The sequence below is a fragment of the Suricata suricatta genome, chromosome 8 (assembly GCF_006229205.1).
Source record: "Suricata suricatta isolate VVHF042 chromosome 8, meerkat_22Aug2017_6uvM2_HiC, whole genome shotgun sequence".
Classification (NCBI taxonomy): Eukaryota; Metazoa; Chordata; class Mammalia; order Carnivora; family Herpestidae; genus Suricata; species Suricata suricatta.
Window position 1 is genome coordinate 4868954 of NC_043707.1, and position 24945 is coordinate 4893898.

At 41.6% G+C, this 24945-nt stretch overlaps 1 long non-coding RNA gene across 1 annotated transcript in view; it reads left to right on the forward strand.

Annotated features, from left to right (window-relative positions):
• Positions 1–24945, forward strand: part of LOC115298243 — a 255033-nt gene that overhangs the window by 226703 nt on the left and 3385 nt on the right. The window lies entirely within an intron of this gene.

Genomic DNA, 24945 nt, shown 5'->3' on the forward strand with positions numbered 1-24945 from the left:
CGTACAAGGAAGACTGGACTTGGAGGGACTTGATTACCTTAAAGATATCATTTCTTTTTTCTGTCTCTATATCTCTGCACTAGAATTCAGGCTCTGTGTTATTAAGGACCAAGTCTTTCCCACTCATGGCAATATTTGCTCCGCCCCTAAGATGGTGCCTGGTATAAAGTTAACTGGCATGATACATTTGAATGAATGAATCAAGAATGTACATATTGAAGGGGTGCCTGGACAACTCAGTCTCTTATGCGTCTGACTCTTGATTTCAGCTCAGGTCACAATTTCATGCTTCTGTTGGATCAAGCCCTGTGCTGTGAGCACAGAGCCTGCTTGGGATTTTTCTTTGCATGCCACCCTCATCTATGCCCCTCCCCCACTCGTGTGCTCACATTCTCTCAAAATAAATAAATAAATTAAAAAAAATGTTTTAAAAAGAATGAACAAATTGGGGACTTAGGTTAAAAGAATGCAAACTCAAATGCTTACAGCTGTTGCAAATTTTGAATTGGACTGGGTATAAAATGCTAAAGGAACAATGAAGACCATGGCAGTCTGAACACCCCATCCGAGGATGTTTAAAGTCATTTGATGATTACAGATGACAGCCACAGAAAACACTTGCATACAGATTTGGTCCTGAAAAGTGAATCCAATAAACGTATCATTCTCAGGTTGAAATGGGTTCAGGGAACAAAGTGACTAACCTGTATTTAAAATTGCCCGGTGTCACCAAAAATAGTCATGGTATTGCTTGCTCTATCTCATCCATCCTTTTGGAGTTGAAGTTAAGCTAGTTTTATTTCCAATAGAAAACAAGCATGCCGATATTCCTATATTGTAATTGGTATATGACAATATTGTATTCATTAGCCACTGCATGTGTTTTAAGTGCCTACCATGTGTCTGACACAGAGCGAGGCATATGGCTCCAATACCAAATACTAGAGCATTCAGAGTTTCATGGGTTTCATGCAACATTTCTCACACCACTGTAACACAGGGCGATTCCTGGCACATAGTTGCGCTTTCGTGAACATTTGCTTAATGACTAAACATTTAATATGAAGAAGGAAATGGAAATCTCTGTAGACTGCTAGCTCAAAGTATATATGTGCACATAGGCACCCACACACAAACATGCACATGGGTACCACATCTCAGAAAGTGGCATGCTCAAGCTTCTTTCTACTTCTCATCATGTGAATGTCTAAATTTAAGAATATTTGCTTATATGTGAAGAAATTCTAAAATTGAGCTAGAAATGTCTATAGGAGGTATTGGTAGAACTTAAAACCTACTGGTGAGATGCTCAATGTAGCTTACACCCATTTCCTGTAAAAAAATAAGTTTCAATTTCTTGTTAAAGAAAAACAGGCAGGGGCGCCTGAGTGGCTCAGTCGGCTAAGCATCGGACTTCAGCTCAGGTCATGATCTCACAGTTCATGGGTTCGAGCCCCATGTCAGTCTCTGTGCTGACAGCTAGCCTGGAGCCTCTCTTCAGATTCTGTGTCTCCCTCTCTCTTTTACCCTCCCCTGCTCGCTCGCTCACTCTCTCTCTCTCTCTCTCTCTCTCAAAAATAAATAAAACATTTTAAAAAAAGGAACACAGGCAGTGTTAAGTATTGGTGCATTTTGTATACTCCAAACTTTTGTGTTTATAAACAAGTATTTATAAGGTGTTTGGAAAAACACTGAAGTGACCCATATATTCCACTTTGTGACTTGACGTAACTCTTTGCTGTGAGTGACACTCAGCTGAGATGTATATGCTCTGATTCAGTGTACAAAAAGGAAAACGATTTTCCATGAACATTTTACCTCCAAGTTGCTAAACTTTATGGATAAAATGTTTGTGGTCCACAGTGCTTTTCAGAATGTTATAAAAAGGTATTTATAGGAGTATTCCTCAAGCTTTATTGTACAAACATGTAACAGAGTAGATTGAATGCAGATTCAACAGACCTGGGGTATAGCCTGAGATCCACCATTTTTAATGAACTCCCAGAGACAGGAGGTTGTCAGCCTACTTTAGTAACAAAAGTTTTGAGCATGTGACTGCCGTGCAACATACTTACTGCTCTACATAAGTTTCATTCTAACCCACGTGAAAAATCCATGATCAGTACTACTATGGCTTTCATAATTTCTGTTTTAAAAGGTGGGGGAAATAAGAATCTCAGTGAGGTAAGATAAGTGATTTGAAGTTGTTCTTCTAGGAAAAAAGCAGGGCTGAGATGTGAATTCAGAAATTCTAGTTTCAAGCTCATACTGTCAGTCTGTCTATTGCCTTTTGCCACTGCTTCAACCGTGGAAACAGGGTTCTGTGTCTGTATTCAGATAGCGGTACATTTAGAGCACACTTTGGGTAATCCTGCTTAGACTGGCTGGATTGGAATCTTGAAGCTTTAAGATCTACTGGGGGGCGCCTGGGTGGCTCAGTCGGTTAAGCCTCTGGCTTCGGCTCAGGTCAGATCTCACTTTCATGGGTTCGAGCCCCGCGTCAGGCTCTGTGCTGACAGCTAGCTCAGAGCCTGGAGCCTGCTTCCGGTTCTGTGTCTCCTTCTCTCTCTGCCCTTCCCCCTCTCATGCTCTGTCTCTCTCTGTATCAAAAATAAATAAAACATTAAAAAAATTAAAAAAAAAAAGATCTACTGGAACCGTTAGTAATCCTTGGACATTGGTTTTCAAGGTAATGCTTCTCATTATTACTCAGTCACTCTCAGGAGAGTATAGAACATTTGCTTAGGCTCCCAATAGTGTGAGAGAGGTAAGTAACAATTACATGTGGGTCCAGACTTTTGATAGAATGAACTTTTATCGTGTTTACTAGTGATGCCCTTTGTGCACAAGTTATTGAATAAATTTTGGGGGTTATTTTTAGATGAACAAAGAATTATGCTCATCTGTTTAGTAATGGGGATGATTTTTCCTTCAAATCACACCGCTTGAGCATTTTTGGAACAAGAGAATTTTTCTTTGTAGGGGTCACAGAGGAACCATTTCTTTGATTTGTTGTGAAGAGTGAATATAGATTGAAGGAGTACGTTAGCTCTCCACCTCTGAGTGGCACAAAAAAATAAAACCCAACCAACATACCTTTAGTGTAATCAGTTGGAGGTGAGGAAGTCACTCATTTAAACTTGGACACTAGCTGGCATCATCCTGACCAGCTCCCATTTTAACCCAGCAGTTAATAGGAAGCAGGATACTCTTGAGCCTGCCAATGCTTGTGTTACAGAGCTGTAGCTGTTCACCGGAGATTGCTAGAATGCTCTCTCTCATGCCATTTTAATTGATCACCTTTTCTGCCTTCTAGCTTGTCCAGCATTCTCCAGCATGTGTCGAATCCACAGTACTAATTTTGACATAAAACATAGCTAGCTGCAGTACAAGAAGATGCAATGAATAAGATTTATAAAGTGGAAAGGTAGGAATTGATGCATCGGGGGGAAAATGCCTTCCCAGGCAATTTGAAGCAACAAAATAATGCAGATGTCTTCTGAATGTACTAAGGATTTAAGGCCATTGGTAAAAGAGAGCAAATTGAATAAGTAATATGAAGAATCAGCCACAATAAGAGAGGAATGATTTCCTGAAGCCGTGTAGGAGAAAAGAGAACAGGGAAATTTGAATACCTTTGATAGTTGAGAACGAAATGGAAATAGAACAGCTTAACAAGCCGAATATAGAGAAAAGGCAACAAGATCATAAGAGATGACCAGTGCTTTTAAGCAAAATGAGGGAAAGAGGTTTAGAAATGTGGAAAATTGTGGCCACAGCATTTTTAGACAACAAGGAAGGAAATGTAGCTTGGATTATTGCATTTAAAATTTACCTTTTCATGAATTATGTCACTTTGCCTGAAAGTAATAATTAGTTACGTATGTAATAAGAACCAGCAAGGATTGTAATGATAAACAGCAATACTTTCAGTGTGAAAAATATGTAGACTGTGAATGGAAACGTAACATAGCAGTTTTCCTATTGTTGCTAAAATGAATTTAATGCATATGTGCAGAAGAAAAGGGTTTAGGACCTATTAGATGCTCAGTTAATATTGAAGATGGTGAGGGTGTAGCTTTTGTTACTGCATAAAATGTGCAATTGCAAATGAAGGACATTATACTTTCCGCTATGTATTACACCAGAAACTAAATTCTTCTAGATGAAGGTCATACATTCTCTCACCAGGATTGCATCATAGGAAGCAGTGGAAACAACCTGCCTTATTCACTTTTTTTCCTTCCTTATAATTTCCCCCAAATTATAGATTTTATTAGTTGTATGTGTGTGTGTTGAGATCTATATTGTACAGGAAAAATTTTTTTTGATCATTATTAGTTGATCCTGGTGTGCCTTTGCACTTTGGCGTTAAATTAAGGAAAGTGTAGTTAATAAAGAAATCGGCATTTCCCAAGGAAGTCTTACATAAAACAGTCTGGTAGAAGTACCTCCAATGACTTCTCACTGAAGAAAACAGTTCCACAGATTCTTTTTTTTTAAAGGAAAATCTAATTACATGTGAAATTTTCCTTGGTGTGAGGCATCTTTAAGAATGTACAAAGAAATTAAAATTGCTCAGTAATCCAAAGTCAAACAGATATATTCACATGTTAAAATCAGCCTGTTAATATCCATGTTTCTGTTGGCCTTAAGTCCTTCTTTGTCTTGTCACATTTTAGGGAATGTCTAAAAGAAAGCAAATGTTGGGGTGCATGGGTGGCTCAGGTTGAGCGTCCAGCTTCGGCTCAGGTCATGATCTCACAATTCATGGGTCCGAGCCCCGCGTCAGGCTCTGTGTTGACAGCTAGCTCAGAGCCTGGAGCCTGCTTCGGATTCTGTGCCTACCTCTCTCTCTGACCCTCCCCTGCTTACACTGTCTCTCTCTGTCTCAAAAATAAATAAAACGTTAAAAAATTTAAAAAAAAAGAAAGCAAATGTTCTATGACTTTATACATCCTTGTAACAAGGGTGTTATCTAGGACTAAAGTTTATAGTTCTCTAGATTTGGGTATGAAATCAGCTGCCTGAAATAAATAATTAACTAAAACTCAGCCTGGGAGATGCATCCCTGAATACTCCAGCTCTTATTATAAAATACAGTTAAAAAATCTCTACACCAACATTCAAAGTCCTTTTTGATCTGGCTTCAGCCTGATTCAGCCGGTTACCTGCACACAGAGACATACCAAAGGTTACGGCATTGTTGACTCTGGGTACCTTTAGTTCCCTTCGTCCCTGATTCTATTTATCTCCACTAGGAGATGCCAAAATCTTTAATATTCATATTACCCTATTTAGTAGGCAATATTAATGGTATCACTCTAACAGATAGGGAATGTGAAACCTGGAAAAATTAAGTAACTTGCACCAAATCACATAGGTAGTGGTATTGGATCTGGGATTTACACCCAGACACTCTGGCTTCAAAGTCTACATCTTAGTTTACTGTACCAGGCTGCCTCTCCAAAACTAGGTCTCCCAAGTAACAGTTCTTGATCCTCCCCAGGAAGATTGAAGCTCTCTCTCTTCTCAATATCTTTTTCATTGTCTTTGTGCTCATCATCTTTTGCTTTGAATATTTGTTGTAAATTCAGTTTTGAACATTCATTCACTATTGACCAAAGCTGTATGATTCCTTCCTTCAAGAAACTCAAAGTCTAGATTTGGAGACAGGCAAGCAAAAATATCTATAAGAATATAATCACAAGTCAGAGAACCATGGGATAACTTAGGTATGCTGCACTTAGTGTGTCTTAGTGGAAGCATTCTCCAAGATACAGGATCATAGAAACCCAAGGGAAGAGAGGCCTGTAAGGACCGAGGAGGACTCCCTTGCAAAATGGTGTTTGAGCTGGACTTTGAAGCCTGAGTGTGCTTTTCCTGTATGGAGGGTCCAAGAATGGGTTTCCTGTCAAAAGAAACAGGATGAGCAAAACCTCAGTCATCAGAGGAAGTGAGACACACCAGGGAAATACTAAGGAGACATGGCGGCTGGACTGTAGTGGACTAGATGGTCTAGAGAAGAATTCCAGATGGTGGGGTGAGGTGAACTAGTTCCACAGATGAAATGCTAAGGAGTTTACCAGCATTCTGTACTTCGGTGGCAGCAGGGAGCCACTGAAAGTTGTATATGTGAGTGAGTCACTTGATCATCACAGCTATGGTTTTCAAAACTCAGCATGTCAGATGAAATCTCTCCCTTTTTGGAACATTTCTGCAATTCTGAGGAAAGCTGAAAGGGGAAAGTCACTTTACTTGCTTAGAATTTCATAACAGAGTCAACCATTCATTCTCTTCCTGTGGCCAATATGCCTGCATAGGTTTATACCATTTCAGAATTCTTTGGGGGAAAAACGGGAAGAATTGCATGAATTTTTACCCTAAAGGTAAAGGAAAAGAATTTTGGTGAACAAAATGAAGATAGAATGTTGGTTTTGTCCTCTAAATAGTTAAGCCAGACATAAAAAAAAAAAATCCTGTGCCTGTGTGGGCCAAACAGGGGGCCTAGTGGCTAGAGGCAATAGAGATGGGTGAGGACTGAGGAGAAGAACACACAGTCTTTCTCATGGAACCAGCACCTACTCAGCTCATTGAATGCTTGCTGTGCAGACAGAAGGTTCAGTATGGTTGGCTATTAAGGCTTATCAAGAAGAGTCAGGGGCGCCTGGGTGGCTCAGTCGGTTAAGCCTCCGGCTTTGGCTCAGGTCAGATCTCACGTTCGTGGGTTCGAGCCCCACGTCAGGCTCTGTGCTGACAGCTAGCTCAGAGCCTGGAGACTGCTTCCAGTTCTGTGTCTCCTTCTCTCTCTGCCCCTCCCCCTCTCATGCTCTGTCTGTCTCTGTATCAAAAATAAATTAAAAAACATTAAAAAAAATTAAAAAAAAAGAGTCAAAATCATAGTATTTAGTGTTGATTTTTATAAGTGCCTGCAGCTTTTTCACAAATTTTTTAAAATGGTGAGTGTTCAAACATGTGACCCCTCTGACCTCCAGTTTGTGGTCTCTGCTTTAGACTAAGTAACCTTAGCTGAGAATTTCTATCAAATAGGTGAGACTTGGGGTGCCTGCCTGGCTCAGTCATTGGAGCATGCAGCTCTTAATGTCAGGGTTGTTAGTTTGAGCCCCATGTTGGGTGTGGAGATTACTTAAAAATAAAATCTTACAACAAAAAAACAAACAACAGCAACAGTTGAACGTGACTATGCCTGCTTGCAGACTGAGTTACTGGTCAGCAATAATCAAGCTCCTCCTTTATGCTAGGCCTTGTAGAAGATTCTTCAGCAGCCATCAAAGTAGCTAGGTGGGGTGGGGGATTCTGAGGTTAATGCATGTTTGGAAAAATTGTGTTTTGGCAACTGGCCCATAAATACTAGGTTTTCCTTTTGGCTCTCTCTCTGTTACAATGTGTAATTCCAGAAATGTTCCTCTTATTTTGATTCTCCAGTGGGGAAAATCACAAGCATCAAGACACATGAATTTCAGTAGAAGGATGAGCTCTTGTGCCATGTTGTTAAGTTACTCCCTACCATTTCAGGAGGTAAACTGATGAGCAAGATACATACTTGTTTAGCCAGTTTTTGTGTCTTTCCTGGCCCTCTCTACCATCAGTCACCACCATTCAATTGCTACATTATACTTGAAGGGATTTTCATACTGATTCTGCCTTGACTTGTTTTCACCATGACCATGCTTTTTCCTGTCTGTCTCTCTCTCTCTTTTTTTCCTCTCTCTACTCTAGCTCCATTTGTGGCAGAAAGCTCTTAAGTGAGTCTTTACACTGGAGGTTTGTATGCTCAGCCTGTCAGCCTGTGGATCCGTGTGCTATTACCGAGTTTTATCCTCTGAGTACATAGCCTATAGTTGGGTTTGAATATTAAGTGTCAAACTCCAATGCACTGGTAAGAGATTTGCAGCAACCAGCAGGCCCCTTCCGCATCCCTAAAAGCTGCTGGGCACTCTCTTTATTGATAAGTGGACTCATTTCACACATGTCAAATTATGGAATGTAGCTCCTGATACAGTGTGCTAAAGGCACCGTTCCCTGAAGCTGGCCTCTTCCCTAAAATGAGGAGGGCTTAGGACACCCACTCATGAGGAAAACATGTTAAGCGGGCTCTTCACAAAGGCGAAGGTTACTTCAGAGAGCCCGGGGAGTGTTTTGTCAGTTCTGTTTGCAGAGAGATAGGGAGGGAAGGATTATGATCCTTGGCACTGATAATGTCCCCTGGGCCACAGCTGATCCAGCAGGACACCAGATGCAACATAGCCATTTTATTTGTACATTTCTATACGGTTATCATGGAGGGCAGGAATGGAAGAAAAGGCATAGGAGATAATCATCAAACAACATCTTTCCTTCTCCTGCGGAGGAACTAGAGCCCAGGGTCTGCATGCAGTTAGCCACAGCAGCAGTCATTTTTACATAGACACCTACTGAACACCTTGCCGCATGTTATGGGTGTGATTGTGAAGGTGCCTGATCTCATCCATGGAACTGGCCGTTCTGCACGCATCCATTCATCAAACACTGCTTGTTGCCTTGATGCCAAGTTCAGTGCTACATATTCAACTAAGAAAGAGGGTAGACATTTGTTTAGCTGTGGAAGCAGAAAATCCTGGCTTTGCCATTAAAATGCTGGGGGACCTTTTTACTCGATGCCTCACTTAGCTCATCTTGAAAATGGGTCTTAAAGCAGCTCCTGACTCATTGGTGGCTGTAATGATTATTGGGTCGTGTGGGGATATTTTAAGAACGTTTCGCACACAACATGACACATGTGTTTGTGGTTGGAGTGCCATAAACTTACTGTCTAAAGGGAGGCCATAAATCGGTGACACATAGAGTGGGTATACCATGGCTCTGCTGTCAAATGGTGCCTTAAATTCGAGGCTCCCCACTTACAGGTGTTCTTGGGCACTTTACAAAGCTTTTCTGAAACTTGGTTTCCACATCTGTAAAGTGAGAATGATAATAGTGTTAATTAGCCCAATTCTACTGCCTGGTACATTCCGTATACCCTTTGCCCATTATTTTCCATCACACTATGGGGATTGATGCTATTTATGCCTCAAAGAACCACTCAGAGCTCCGCAGGTGCCTCCTATTATTATGCACCACAGGTAAACAATGTATTCCTAAGATGTAGAAAACAATTGTCAATTTATTTGACAAATTTTGGGTTTGTTTTTAGGTTTTCAAAATCATCAGTGTGTAACAGCTGGTGGGGCTTGATGATTCCTTTTCAGATCGAGTTGAATGCAGCTGCAAAGTGTCTGAACTTCGCCTTCAGCTAAGCAGATCCTGATGGGTTCAGTTAACATTGTACATGCATATGATTCACCAAGACCTTCCTTCTGGGTTGGCAACAGTGCTAATTAAAAAGTAAAAATACCCTTCATGTCAATATACCGAGCAGGGTTCAAGAATGACAAGCCATCTCAAGAGAGGGTTTCCCAAAGGTTAGTCATTGAAATGAAACAAATCATGGCAAATTCACATGTTTGTGGGATGCAAATGTAATCCAATATTTAAATGTATTACCTTGCCCTTTGGGTGTTAATGGAAAATTTAGAATTACAATCCGTTTTGGTTCATGGATGACCTGGCATCCCCCACACAGTAATTTGGAGCTTTAAAGCCCAAAGGGTTGAACTGGGAGGGCACACTGCGGCACTGATCATAGCGCATGTTAGAGTCTATAGGGACCTCAACCTCTTTCCTGTGTTGCCTTGGTCCCCGTCTATGGTACCTCGTCATCTTTGTGCCCAGGTAAGGAGTGTCCACCACTGTAACCAAACCACAGTTTGATTTGGACGGTGCAGCCTACCTCCCTAGCAATGGTATAAGTGTTGGTAACTTTAGAGGGGAAGGTCAGACCGAATACTAATTATAGGAAGAAGAAGAGGCAGGTGCCTAAAGCGTCTGACATCTCCAGGGGCTCATCTGAATGGGTAGACCCATTTCCCTTTTGTTGCCCTTGTCAGTTGATCTTTAAAAGATGTCATTGTTAAGTTTCTACAAGTAGCCAAGTAGATCTAAAGACTCAAAATATGTAAATTCATATATTCTTCAAATCAACCCTTTTTGGGGATGGCTTTGTGGCTAAGTCAGTTAAGCATCCCACTTTGGCTCAGGTCATGATTTCACGATTTGTGAGTTTGAGCCCTGCATCGGGCTTTTTGCTGTCAGCACAGAGCCTGCTTTGGATCCTTTGTCCCCCGTCCCCCTTCTCACCCCACCCTACTCCCCTCTCTTTCTCAAAAATGAATAAACATTTAAAAAAAGAAAAAACCTTTTGAGTTGAGTGGCATTACTCTGATTCCCGTAGTATGGATGGAAAAACTGAGGCTCAGAGAAGTTGAGAACCTTGCCCCAAGTCACAAGGTCAGCAAATGTTGCAATGTAAATGTGTAATCAGAGAAAGTAAGTGGCTTCAGAAAATGCCTTTCACAAGTTTCCTGAGCCTCTGTCTGTCTGTCTCCTAGTCCATTTTCTACCCTGTGGCCAGTTATTCACATATAACACAGGTCAGAATGTGTCATGAACTTCCTAGACCTCCTTCATGACTGCCAGCCAAAGCTGCAGCTGATTCATTTACAGTGGTTTAGGGCATAGCCTTTGGGATCTGATGGGTGTCGGTTAAGGACATGTCTCCACATCTCATTACTCAACTATCTTTCCACTACCTGTGTCCCTGAGCTGTTTCCTCAACTGCAAAACTGGCATCAAGAACACCTACCTGAAAGAATTATTGGGGAGATTCAGCCCTTGGCCTTTGAAATGAGGGAAGACAGCGCCTCCTTTTAAGCACATAGTAAGTGTTCCTTACATTAGAGCTGTTGCTCGGTCTGGCCCATGGAGCCACCTACACTTGGCTTCATCTTTCTAGGGTCATTCCCCTCCATAACCTTACCCCACTCTGGCTCATGACGGCTGCTCACTATTCCCCTGTATGCCATGAAGTTTCATGTTTCCACCTGTTTCAGCCACATTCTTTCTTTAAGTAGCATTTTGTACAGTTCTTCATGTTCCCCTTCTCTGGGAAACAAATCCTAGTAATTCTTCATGAATCATCCTAATTGTCACTTGACCTTGTATGTCTCCTGCCCCCTGCCGTGCCCTGCCCCACCCAAGTCCGAATCCATCACTCCTTAGTTTCTCTGGTTGGAACCTTGTTTGACTGTTGCTTCCTATCAGTTTTTGTGGACATGAGTTAGTTTGAAAGACAGGGCATCTCATTCATCTCTGAATCCAGAACTGTGTCTGACACCATGCTTTGATGGTTTTCACCAAGTGGAAGCTGAGAAAATGCTAAAAGGATTAATGAGTAGATGCACACATTAAAATGAACAAAATAGCTTACATTATGTTCCTTTTAACTGTTTACTTCTTTTTCATTGCCATCGTAAAAATTCCTTGAAGATTAGGAAAAAACCCCCAGAAACTTGGAATATAGATTTTTCTTCCTTTTGCCCCTTTAAGTTGTAGACCAACTTAAGTTGCCTCCATATTTCAAATCTGAAGGAAATTACGCTCACCAAGAATCTAAATCTCTGTAGAATAACTTAGACTTTCATATGTATGAATTCCATATTTTTGATGGTGTCACATGGTATGAAAGTATGTGGACTATGGGTGGAAATTAAGTGAATTACTTTTTTTTAAGTGCTTAGCTAGGAATTTGCTTTAGGATTAAGGACTATTTTCTTATTAAGTGATACAGCTCTTAGTAAAGTACGTGCCTTTATTAATATCATACTTTCCTAGTTCTTGTGAATGAAGCATTTTTGGGTAAGTATGAGATCTAGTTTCCTGAGGAATGAGGAAAAATAACTTAAAAATGTTTCTGTTTGATGAAAAAATATAACCAAGAAAGTTTAGTAGAGGGTCTGAATCTTATTAATACTCTATAAATGCTACTGTCTACTCCATGTGAGCCTAAAACATGAAGCTTCACAAAATGGAAGTTGCTAAAAACGATCACAGAGGTTTGTATGTGCAAGCATTTTGTGAAGGAATTTACATGAATTTCATTTAATTCTCAGAGAAATCCTATGGTTAGAATACTGCTAGTCATTTGCCAAAAGAAGATGCTGAGGTTCAGAGTGGTCCATGAATGTCTCAATGTCACACACAGAGAAAACTCAGAATTCAGGTTTTGCCTACTGTGGGTCTTGAGTTCTTACCATTATATGTTATTGTCACTCATGACAAAACCACAGAAGCAAATATTTTTGCTCAGAAATTTCGTATGTTTCTTGTAGCTGTGTCTACAATATATTTATTACTGATTGGAAATTATGCTATAAAGAAAATACCATCCCAAACAAGTGTGGATGAAGTCTCACATTACACACATAACTTTTGATTGTCACCCGGTATGGCCCTTGGAACATTTACCAAACTCTTCATGACTTTGGTCTAGTTTTATGACTTTTCCTTCTCCCATACGGAGATGTTGAGTGCTATATTGATCCACCTTCCTGCCTAGCACTCTTTCCTTCATTTTGTTTTCTTTGTTTTTCAAAACGTTGTACCAAATGGCTTGGTGGTTCTTTGCTGAACATAAAGGATTGACTATGGGGAATTTTCTTGTGTTTTTATTTACTATTTTTTTATGTGCAACACCTTCTTTATTACTCCAAAAAAAAGTTCCTCATTAAGTATCTACAAATACCTTATAGAAATAGTATTAATGGAACATAATTTGGAAATACTTATTTTTTTGTTTAAAAATCTGTTGTGTATCTTTTAAAGTTAGTTATTACCTGGTTTTCTCTATTTTTATTTATTTTTTTCCTTTTTGGGGGATTATATGGGGCGGGAGTTTTATACCAAGAGACACACAGCATATGACAATGTTGAGTCCTCTTGAAACTTACACACACTTTGGGGGTGTGTTTGTGTTGCTCTCATTGATTCTCCTAACCATAAGAATACACATGAACCAGATTACCAGGAGAAATTAAAGAAAAGAGCAGTTAAAAAAATAACAAAACCCAAGAAAGTCCAACCCCTTTATTATGAACATGAGGGACGGAGACTCAGAGCCAGTAAAGTAAGTTAATCAAGGCCCAACAGCTAGTTAACAGCAAAAATGGCACTAAAACCCACACTTCTGTTAGTGTCTAATTTAGGAAACTTTTTTAAGGCTTTATATTTTTGCAGAATACCAGTTTAGGGACAATCTTTAGATGTAAAGAATGTAGCAGTGCATCTTTGAAAAATACCCTCTGTAACTCATTAAAAAAAAGGCAGAATTATCAGCAAAGGTACTTCATATGTTTTATAGAGAGGTCTCTCCCATCCTTGAGCGCAGACCCTGCCACAGTGATTCTGTCAGGATCTGATGCCGACAGTTCTTATCCATAAAGATAACGGCACCAAGCTTGCCTTGATAATTTTACCGTTTCCTTGAGATTACATTCTTGAGATGATGAGACCAGCTTGAATTTTCAGTGTAGTTGTGAGACCTTGCTTAGGTTGAAATGAATTCTGATAAGCTGATTATCTCTCTGAAGAAAATATGATGTCCACGTTTCATAGCTTAGTTCCTATCACTTTAGTGCCATTTTCATTCTGAGACATCTTTCCTGGCCTAAATTAAATAAGGTAATAAGGTGCTTTGGAGTCCAACACATATTAAATAGAATTAAAAAAAATGAGACCTACAGGATAGAGGGTGGGTTTTCTTTATGGTATATTTTCTTTCTTCGTGTTGAAGCAGGCACTGCTATCTGGTTTCCTTTTCTTTACAGAGCAATGAGTTCTGAGCTCAAAAATAAAGTGTTCTCAGTGGTGTAAATAAAGCAGTAATCTGAGCAAATATATCACCCTGTGTGCTGAGGGTTTTGTCTTTTCCTTTTGTTTTTGTTTTTGGGGTTTTTTTTTTGGTCTCTTTTTGTCCCTTCTGCACTACAGTCTCATTTATGTTGTTGTGTATTGTTGACACATTCATCTTGGTAATAGAAATGAAAGCTACTTTTCAATGAAAAATAGATTCAAAGTAAAAGATGATTAATGAACAAAAGCACCGTGCATTCCCAATGATGTGCTTTGTATCCCAGCTCTTATAAATCTGTCTGTATTTCACCCTCTTCCATGCTCTCGGATTACTGTCTCCATTCTCCATTTCACTCCAGTGGAACTGGTTAGTTCCGTCCCCCGCCTTCCAGGTGTATTGGAAGAAGGACAGTGAGAGTCACGGGGAGAATCTTCCCCCAGGCACCATACACCGGACAAAGGGAGTCTGAGGGCTGGCGAGGGACGCTTGCAGTGCAGGGGAAGAGATTGTTACTTCCAATCACGGTGTCGGAGAGGCCTCCCTTTGTAAGCCTATTGCTCTTCCCGGTGTGGTTTCTCTTTCAATGACAAAGAACAGCAGAACTAGTGAGGTGATGGATAGTAGCCAAAGGGAATGGGTTGGGAAGAGATGATCCCTGTGCGGAAGCTTCGCGTGTGTTTTGAGAGCCAGGATGACCTCACGGCACAGCTACGCTCCTTTCTTGTAAAAGCACATCAGTGCCTCTGTGAAGTCATCAAGGTTCCTCTCTGGAACCAAGCTTCTCGGGGCTGCCTCACGCATGCGATGATTAGTTAGAATTGGAGCATTCCCTTTAACAGCAAATACTGTGTAATCGCCACTCAAGTCAGGGTTCAAGTTGTAGTTTCTCTGTGGGACTTGCAAAAATACTTAACCTCTCCGAATATCATACTTCATCTCAAAATTAAAGATAGTAATGCCCGCAGCATGGGATACAATGATAATTGAGCGAGATGCTCCATGCGGATTGTTTATCGCAGCACGTGGCACAGAGAGAGCAAGGGGGGTGTGTTTTTATTGTTATGATTATTATTCTCTTGCTATTTTTATTGCCTTTAGATGCCCTCACATTCGTATGTCCCTGTCTGTCTCCAGTAGATATTTCCCGAGTTCCTTTAATATCTCAACATTCTCCATCACTTTTCCTTATTTCTCAAAACTTCACCTTGGCAGGAGGACTTCAATATGATTAAAGTGGGTGCAGCTCTTAGATCACACTGTAGCCGTACTCCAAGCCCTCTTCTTAAGTAATCTCATTTAATAGTTGTAAGAATCTACAAAGAGTAATTTTCCTCCCAATCCCCATACACAAGAGAATTGAGACCCAGAGATGGGAAGTAATTTACTCAAGGTCACACACCTAGGAAGCACAGTAACTTGGGTTTGCACCCCAGGGGAGGATGACTCCCAAGGTCAAAGCTTTTCCTTTATTCCTACAATGTTCTCTTAAAATGTTGTGATCTGTCTTCCAACTGACTTGCAAGAAGCTGGACACGTCGGTAGATAGGAAAGTTGGGCTTAAAGAAATTGTTTTCAGGACAGGATGGTTAGCTTTGTACCCCTGGGTCTCAGATTGAGCCCCTTGGGATGCCAGAGGAAAATGTGGTTTCTTTCTGGAATTAGCCATTCACTCATCTATTCAGCAAATGTTTCGTGAACCCTGGCTTCTTTCCAGGTGCTATGTTGGGTACACAGCTTTTGAAACGGAACAAAACCCTCAGCATCAGAGTCCTCATGAGTATTCAGTCATGGAGTTCAGCAGGAGAGGCAGATACTAATCACATGGTGGTGTTTTGCCGTGCAGTTATCACTGAGATAAATGCAAGGAGCAGGAGCCTGTCCTAGATTTGCTGCAGGGTGGGATCTGGGAGGCTGTGCTCAGGAAGCAATATTTGAGATGAGAGGTGAAACCACATGGGGTAGGAGCCACTCAGGGGGGGGGGGGGGGGGGGGGGGGGGGGGGGGGGGGGGGGGGGGGTCTACTTCCTCTTCAAGCCCTGCTCGCAGGTGACACTGAGCCCTCTCTGTTATCACTTTCCTTGAAGCAGCAGAGTTTCTTGTGTCAAATTTCCGCAGAGGTTTGTACTCTCTTTCCATCCTGAGATTTTTCTGTGAGGGTTTTGTGGCTTCTCCATGGCTGAGACCCTTTGGTCTCCTTAATACTGAGTTAGTAGCAGGCCAGCGCCCGGCACTGATGGATCTGAGTAAACCCAGCTCATGTGAACTCATGAACATTTGCTGAAAAAGCCTCATTCCTCCTGGTGGAAAGCACTCACTCACCATTTCTGCCATAATGGGAGGGAGCATTTCTGTCTTCCAAACAATTTTGTACAACGCCAGTAATCAGCCAATGGTTCCTATCCATTTCTGCCAGTCTTTTCTCATTCAACCTAAGAATCTGTCTGCCGGAATTAAGCATCTTCTTTCTGATTTACTTTCCTCTGACCCCTGGTACCTCTAAGGAGATTTCACAGGTCACGGAAAATCCCCCCTTTAAATGTTGGCAATGTGAAAATCCCTGGGCTTGCAGTAGGATTGGTAAAGGAAACTATTTCAGGGAAGCTGTTTTGTGAAGATAGTGGTCATACTTTCTCTCCTCCTGCTAGACACGAGCCACGGGGCCCCACCAAAACATCCAGGCTTGATAGCATGTGTATTTTTTAAAAAATTATAGGTGTATCACATATGGGCCGAAAGTATGATGATGTTTAGAGTCACACACAACTAGATTTGGATGCTGGTTTTACTGATTATTCATGGTAACATCTCATACAAATTCTTTCAGATTTTTAATGCCTAGTTCATTGTCATCAAATGGGAAATGATAGATGCCGTGTCCACAGACAATTTTGCAAGTAAAATGCTCGGTGCATGGTAGATGCTTAGTATTGACTGGTGGTCCTAACAGTTATGATTTATTGTTTATACATTTATATATTTAGATCTTGGTAAATCTCTGTGGTTATCAGTGTAAGCCTCATATATCTATGGGTGGAAATCTTCTTCTATAAGGGGCCAAGTAGTAAATATTTTAGGGTCTTTATGCCGTAAGGTCTATGACAACTACTCAGCTCTGTTGTTTAGCGTGAACATGCCCATAGATAATACATAATTGAATGAATGTGGCCATGTCCCAATGAAACTTTATTAACAAAAGCAGGCCATGTGTAGGATTTGATCTATGTCAAGCTCTATCAGTACAGTTGCCTGGGCTTGAACCATGCATGGTCCTGTATAGGTCTTACCTGGATAACTCAAGTCCCCAAAACATGTGTGTTGGAAGTGGTAGAAACCCATTGAAGCTAGGCTAGCCAAAGGCTCACTTTCTTAGAAAGACACACTGGTATTTCATGGTCATCCTCTGTGTAGAATGTTCAGCAGGGCATCAAGAGTGGGGGAATGCTTCTGGAATTCATAAGAAATATGAATGCTTCTGGGGCCCAGCTGACAAGCTGTGCACACTCTGTCCCTTCTGCTGTGTGGGCTCCTCTGCTTCTCTCTGCATTGACTCCATTTACCTGCTTTCCACAGATGGACTTGCCCTGCTTTCTCCTCCTCTGCCACAGCTACTCCCGGAAGATGCCCTTTGTCCTCATTCTGCATCACTGTGCTGATGCCATGCCTTCAAGCTGACACAGTGGTACATTGTGTTCATGCCCACATTGTTAATTCCTAAGATAGCGCCCCTGACATTCATCTGAGGGTCGGGTACCCCTGCTTCCTGTTACCTGTCCAGGGGAAAACACGGTCACTATGAGCAAGACCAGGTGCATTCCTGGGCAGGTGCTTTTCTTAGAAACAGGGATGTGGAGTATCAAGGCACACCCTTCATTTCTCCTAACACAGAACTTCGCTCAATACTGTCTCCAAGTGACAGTGTTTGACTCAACGCCATATTTCAAGTGCCCAGCATGGGCCTGGCTATAGGGTGATCTTTCTGCTTGTACAAGAAGAAATTGATGGTATTTCCCACCTGAAAGAACATCCTCCTTTCCCCTCACTCTATACCCAAAAAGTTTTAATTTTATTTAAATTAAAATAATCAGGTCTCAGATATATTTTCTTTCACAGAGTTGTTACTGCATGCTTTGGTTATGATGCCCTGTCTTGTGTACTTGGTAAAAAAAGAATAACATAAATACATCTTGAAATTTCCCTAGAGTTCAGCTTCCTTTTTGTACTGGGTGTAGCTAAAGTTGGGAACAGAATAAAAAGAACCTCGCTGCCTTACACATCCCCTGTTATCTCTGGTGGGTTCAAATACAGTTTCTCCAAGAAGGCTCTGGTACCTTTGCTCTTTCTAGCCTTGAATCTGAGTCTCAGGATTTCTTTGGAGTACACATAGCAGCATCTTTTTGACAGACAGTGCAAATTAAAAGATCCAGTGCGGCCTGGGAACCAGGGACCCAAACTTGCCCCTTGGGTTTTCATTTACAGTTAGGCACTGCAGACACAATTACTGCTGACAGGGAAGCAGAGGCTGGTGGCAGAGCGCGTGTGATGGGAGGCTCATGCCAACCAGTAATTGGGAGGATTATTTTTAATCAGAACATACCCTACAGCCCAAACATTAGAAATCTCCTGTAAGGCCAAGACAGGAAATTAAACACACCAACAATAAGCCTCAAAGGCAGGGTGGCATGTGGCCTGTAATATCGTTAGTCTTTCAAAGGTCCCTGGGGCTTTAAGTAGAAGTTGGCTTCCCCTAGGGAGGGAGACTGGGGAGAAGCTTCCCACCGGGAAGTCACGGATCCTGGACCTGAGTCCTTGTTGGACAGGGGAGTACAGCCACATTTAAAGCAGCAGGAAGGCTAATTGATGTTTATCGCCCTCAGACAGTGTAAGAAGTCACATACAAGCCGTGGAGTAGCCACTATGGTTATATTTCATCACTAAGGGAAGAACTTCATTAGTTCTCCATTTTCAGAAATCTTACTGAGCACCTACTTTGTGCCAGGTTCTGTGTTGGCCACTCGTATGCCTTGCTTCTGCTGCTGCAGTCATCTGGATAATCTTCTCCTTTGGCAAAAATTTTGCAAAGCATACTAAGACGTTTTATGTCTTGGAAGGACTGTTGTCGACAAGTAGGCATCATTCATGGGCATTTACTGAGTGGCAATGCCAGGTAATTACATTGTGTAATCCTCACACCAACCATCTGAGGAGGGCATTATCACACCCAATTAATAGAGAAGAAAACAGAGGTTCCGAGATGTCAAGTAGCTTACCCAAAGTCACATAGCTTAATGAATGGAAGAATTAATTTGAACCCAATTCTGTGTCCAAAATCTATACAGGTCTGTCACTCATAAATAAGAGAAAGCACAGCCTAGGGTGTTAAGGTGCCGAGGACTGTAAATCCATTGGAGAGGATAGACATAGAGTCTCTGAGTGATGAGTGCTCAGAATCACTAATGGAATTCTAAGACTGGGGAAGAGGGAGCTCTTTACTGTGGCTGGCGAGGGCTCCCCAATGACATGAAGAATATGTATGTGTGTACCTGGCAGAAAAAGAAGGAGCAGAATCCCAGCCATGGGACCAGCTAGTGATATTAGAGGGCATGGGGCATTCAGTTTTAGTTTAGAACTGCTATCTCTTGGATTTTGTTCTTGTTCAGCTCAGTCACTTACATTTAATAAATGCAAAGAGGGGGGAGAAGGGAATATTTTGGGAATACTCAGTGCAGAGACCAGGCATCTGAAGGGATGGGGTAGGATGCAAAAAGATGATACAGGAGAATCAACTTTTGAAGTATTCTTTGCTGCCCTTGCTACGCGTAGAATGCTTATATGTGATCACATTGGGAGATGGTCTTTAACCCATGGCTCTCCGTAGGAAAACTGCACATGTACAGTAAAATTACATATCAGTTTTCAGTCCAGACCTCAGGGTGCCTAGATTCTGTAGCAAATCCAGGGGCATACTGAATTGTTTGCATTACCGGGTGTGGCTAGTCTGATCATCCACCTGCAGTAGTGGCCATTGGTCAGCAGCCTCATATCACATGTCTGAGAGTCACTGGATTCCCTTGGAGAGGTCTCTGTCTACAACGTAAGGAAGCTTCAGTGTGCTCCCACATTGGCTCACTCTCCTCCCATCCCAGATATGATCAATAATAGCTTCTCCACACCCCATCATTGCCAAATTGCACATAGTAAGCCCATATGGTACTGGCTACATTACTCTGTGTTAGACGTGGCTATGGACACCTTTTTAGGACAGTTAAACTTCAGACATCTGAGTAGGTTTGGAAAGTATGGACCCACTCACAATCAATGATTAAGGTACAGCTTCCCAGTCTGAATGAAGGGCTAGTAAAGAATCCCCCTAGCTAGGTGAGATGCCACTCTTTGAAACTAATGTCTTACATGTGCCTCTTTTACCAACAATTAACAGAAGCCCACTCAAGTAGCTCAAGGAATGGAGATATTTATAACTCAGCATAGGAGTGAGTCCCACTCCCACCCAGAAAACTCCCTCCCACGGCCTCTCCAGTCTTGCCTCTTGTTGCCTCAAATCCACTTTCCTTGCTCCAGAGCCTGGCTTCTTCTCTTCTTCTCCCTGAACACATGGCAGAGAATGGGGACCCCACAATTACTGAGTTCTCAGTTCTAGGAACTAGGAAAACCTGAAGAGTACCTTCCAAATTCATCTGAGAAAATTGAACTGAGATCCAGTGAGGTTTCATTACTACTGAACACAGTCCTAATGGAGCCAGGACAATATATTTCAGACATAATTTCTGGATCTATGCTAGGCAGAGATGGGACAGGGGGAAGGAAATAACTTAGAGAAGCTGTGTAGTCATCCAAAGCATGTCTAAAGTTAGCAACAGAGTGGGGAAGCCTTCTTTCCACCCCTCCTCCACTCCATCTAGCCTTCCTCTGGCAGATATGTATGGAATCCCTTCATGTTCACATCATTGTTGTCAGAGCTGGTGTCAAAATGTTGAATGAGACAGACGTAGTCCCTGCCCTGATGGAGCTAACATAGTGGAGACAGCCAGACCTTAGTTAAATCATTTGTACCTAAGTGTTAAGTGATAGCCATGGTAAGTTCTATGAAAGAAGGGTTCTTGAGAAAAGTAGGGGTTTCCATAAGAAAGTAATGAGAGTGGGAGTTAATGGGTGTTAAGAGCATCCCAGGTCGAAGAAACAGCATGTACAGTATCCCCGTGGCAGGTGGTGAATAACGCATGATCCAGAACCAGAAGGTCCCTGGGGCTGGTACCCAAGGGGTCCAGAGGGAGAGTGCACCTGCTCACTAATAAGTAAATAAAGCTGGCACTCTGGCCAGAAGACACAATGCAGGATATCAGGCTATGTCACAAGGTATCTATAGACTTTGTTCTTAATGGAATGGGAAGCCATCAGTGCAGGGTTTAAACAGTCAAGCAGGCTCAGCCAGTTAAGCGTCTGACTTTGGCTCAGGTCATGATCTCACGGTTCGTGGGTTCAAACCCCATGTTGGGCTCTGTGCTGATTCTGTATCTCCCTGTCTCTCTCACCCTTCCCTGCTCACACTGTCTCTTTCTCTCTCTGAAAAATAAATTTAAAAAACGTTAAAGAGTCAAGCAGTACAGTCACAGTCACATTCTGTAAGATTGCTGTGCCTGCTCTTTGGAGGAATGAGAGGCACACCCCTAGAGACAGAAGGCAGTCTCTGCAGCCTATTGCGGTCATCCAAGTGGGGAAATCCTCAAGCAGTCTGTGGCAGTCTGTGGGAGCAGAAACACTCCAGCACCATCCCGATTTACTGAGCGAGAGAGTTAAACTGCATGCTGCCTGCCCAGGGGTCATGGACTCCAGTGTTTTGGAAGTAATTGGTTCACTATTTTGTGTGTCCATTTGGACAGGGTGCAGAGGTGAGGGCAGCTAATGCAGGAAGCGAGAATTCACCTCTGTTCTGTCTGACATTGTTCGGATGTCCTTTCACATTTTGTTCACTCGCAGCCCTTTGGCGCCAGCAGGGTCTCAGTACGGTCAGAATTCCACCTAATTCCTCTAGGACCCAAGATTCTTCCTGGTCACAAATTACTCTTTGGGTAGTTTGCAAGAGTATTTGGAAACTCAGGACAATCTTAGTTTGTTTTTGTTTTGTTTTGTTTTCAATATATATAGCTCCTCTGGAACTCTAGAGAGCATCTTAGATTTTTCTCACTGTCTGTGTCTGGTACCATTGCTGCTAATGGCCATTTATATTCTCACTTTGTAACAATGGTTCTCACCCTATATTTGCTTTTATAAAACAATCTTCCTAGAGAATTAGAGGGACTCTTGTTAGTAAAGGGGGGAGGCTTATAAAATTCATTTCGACTGCAGGTTGGATTAAAAGCAGATCTAAAGATGTGAGCATAAACCTGATGTGGATGAGAAGTTAACATTATCATCTAGGTACCAAGTATGGGAACACCAGTAAGACTATTTTGCTCAGGGAGATCCTTTCTTTGGAATAAATTTCAATGTCCATCCTTGGAGCTACACCACTTTGGTTCAATGAGGAATCACTGCTGATTCCGTCCAGTGTAGTGAGCCACTGCTAAGTGGTTGGGCACTGTGCCAGATGATGAGGCTACCAAACTGAGTAGAACGTTGTCCTTGTCCTCCAGGAGCTCACAGCCAGAGCAGGCCAACCCTACAGTGGGTTAGAGTTTATGATTCTTGTTCAGATAGAAGGGTGTGAGAAGGACCACAGGGCCCCTGGGAAAACCTCAGTCCAGGTGGACAGGTCAATGTAAGCGGCAGAGAGAAGTTCACACTTGAGTATTCATTGAAATGAGTTGAAATTAAGCCCAGATTAGGGCAGTTGAGGAAGAAAGATGTGACCAAAGGCCTAGAGGTATAACAATACCTTCTGTTAGGTAGTTCAGTTTAGCTGGATCCTAGAGTATGTAAGTGACTGTAAGGAGGGAAGGAAGAAGTACTTGGACAGAGTTGCCCAAGAGTTAAGAAGGTAGAACCTGACATTAGAAGCTGGCATTATTTTTAATAAATAAGAAGATGCATGTAGATTTTGATACAAAGCCTGGGCATTTTATGGGCTCAATAAAACTATTACTACTGCTATTGTTCCTATTCTAATTATAATCACTAATATTTTTATTAGTATTAGGACACAGATAATTGTCCAGCTGAGGCATACTATGAATTTATAGAAGATAATTACATACTTTGACTGTTAATTTCCTGTCGTTTATCTGTCCTTTCTTCTTTTCCAAATCATATTCTTTCACTTCATGTGGTTACATTCTTCTCATCATCAAGATCTCAGTTCCATTGCTACTTCCTTAACAAGGCTTCCCCAATATTCCTAACTGAGATCTTTCTTCCGCACTGGACTATAGGCACCAAGAGGACGGTGCTTGGCATAAAGAGGGGCTTAATAAATAATGATAAGCTTTTATACAGACTTCCAGTTATAAAATGAATGCCATGGGATGAGAAGTACATCATAGGGACTATAGTCCGTAGTATTAGAATAACTGGCATGGCAACAGGTGGCAGCTAACCTTATTGTGATGAGCATTTTATAATGTATACAATTGTCAAATCACTATGTCGTAGACATGAAACATAAAATATTGTATTTCCACCATGCCTCAATAGTAATAATAATAATAATCATCATCATCAACTTTTCAATTGCATTGACTTTGTGCCAGGCATAATGCAAAGTAAGCACCTTATAAATACTAACCTCTAATACTTCTCTCAGTCCCTTGAGATAAGTACTACATTTATTCTCATTTTATAGGTGAGGAAGTCGAGACAAAGAAAAGTTAAGTGACTTGGTCAAGGTTACAAAGCTGGTAGGTAGCAGAGCCCTGGATGTTTGGGATGGATGGCTGGATGAACAGAAGGAAAGAAGGAAGGACAGATAGATGATCAGCGTTACCACCATCCTTACCACTTTATGGCTGTGTATACACTCAGGCTTCTCTGGATGAAAGTCTCTCTTTCCAGTATTTTGGAATCGCTCTGTATATCCAGATGCTCTAATTTATCAACACCAGTGGGCTCACCAAATGGGAAAATTGAAAATAAAGACTCCATTCATATTAATCTATTAAGAAGGGCACCTGAGTGGCTCAGTCGGTTAAGGGTCCGACTTCAGCTCAGGTCATGATATCATGGTTCCTGAGTTCAAACCCCGTATTGGTTACTGTGCTGACAGCTCAAAGCCTGGAGCCCGCTTCGGATTCTGTCTCCCCTTCTTTGTCTGCCCTTCTTTTGCTTACTCTCTGTTTTTCTCTGTCTCTCAAAAATAAATAAACATTGAGAAATTTAAAAAAGATATTAAGAAAGAGCATATTTTTCAAACATATGTCTGTTAATACTGTTTATAATTAAGCTCTGAAACTTGTGAGTTGCATTGAATCTGGGCATACAGTGTCACTACTCAAGAGAAATACTAGAACACCAGATCAGGATTCTAGAACCCTGCAAACCAATCCTATCTCTGCTACTTCCATGTCTCCCAGACTGGGAACAGGTCAGGGTCTTCCCTCTTGGGTATAGGGTATCATGTTAGTCTCTCAGATCTTTTAGTAAATATTTCTGATTGGAGATGACCTCTCCCCCAACGTGCTGAATCATACAAAATTATAATGTCCATTTGCAGTTTGGGTGATATTTGGTTTATTCAGATACTAACATACATGGATTTTACTCCTGATTGGGAGATGATAGCCAGATTTATGAGACTAATCATTGATGGGACACCATGAATCATAGTCACTTTGAATGTTAGCCATCATGGGATTGAGCATTTTAGACTCCTAGAGTTCTAGAGTTGAAAAGAGAGTTTATCTCATTTTGCCTAGCTGCAGGCAGGAAACCCACCATAATATCTCTGAAAGATTGTCTTCTCATCTTTCTTTGACCACATCCTGTGGCCTAGAGCTCACTGTAGAAAGTACATGCATAACAGACTGGATCTAAACTTGGTGTAAAGTTACCAAGTTCAAATCAGGGCTCTACTACCTTCATTCATACTCTGTGCACCTTACCTGAGCTGTCTGAACATAGTCATACCTTCCTAATTGGAGTGTGAAAGAATTAAATGAAAACATATCGAAAGACTTGATCTTAATCCTTTCATCATCACCACAATCATAGTT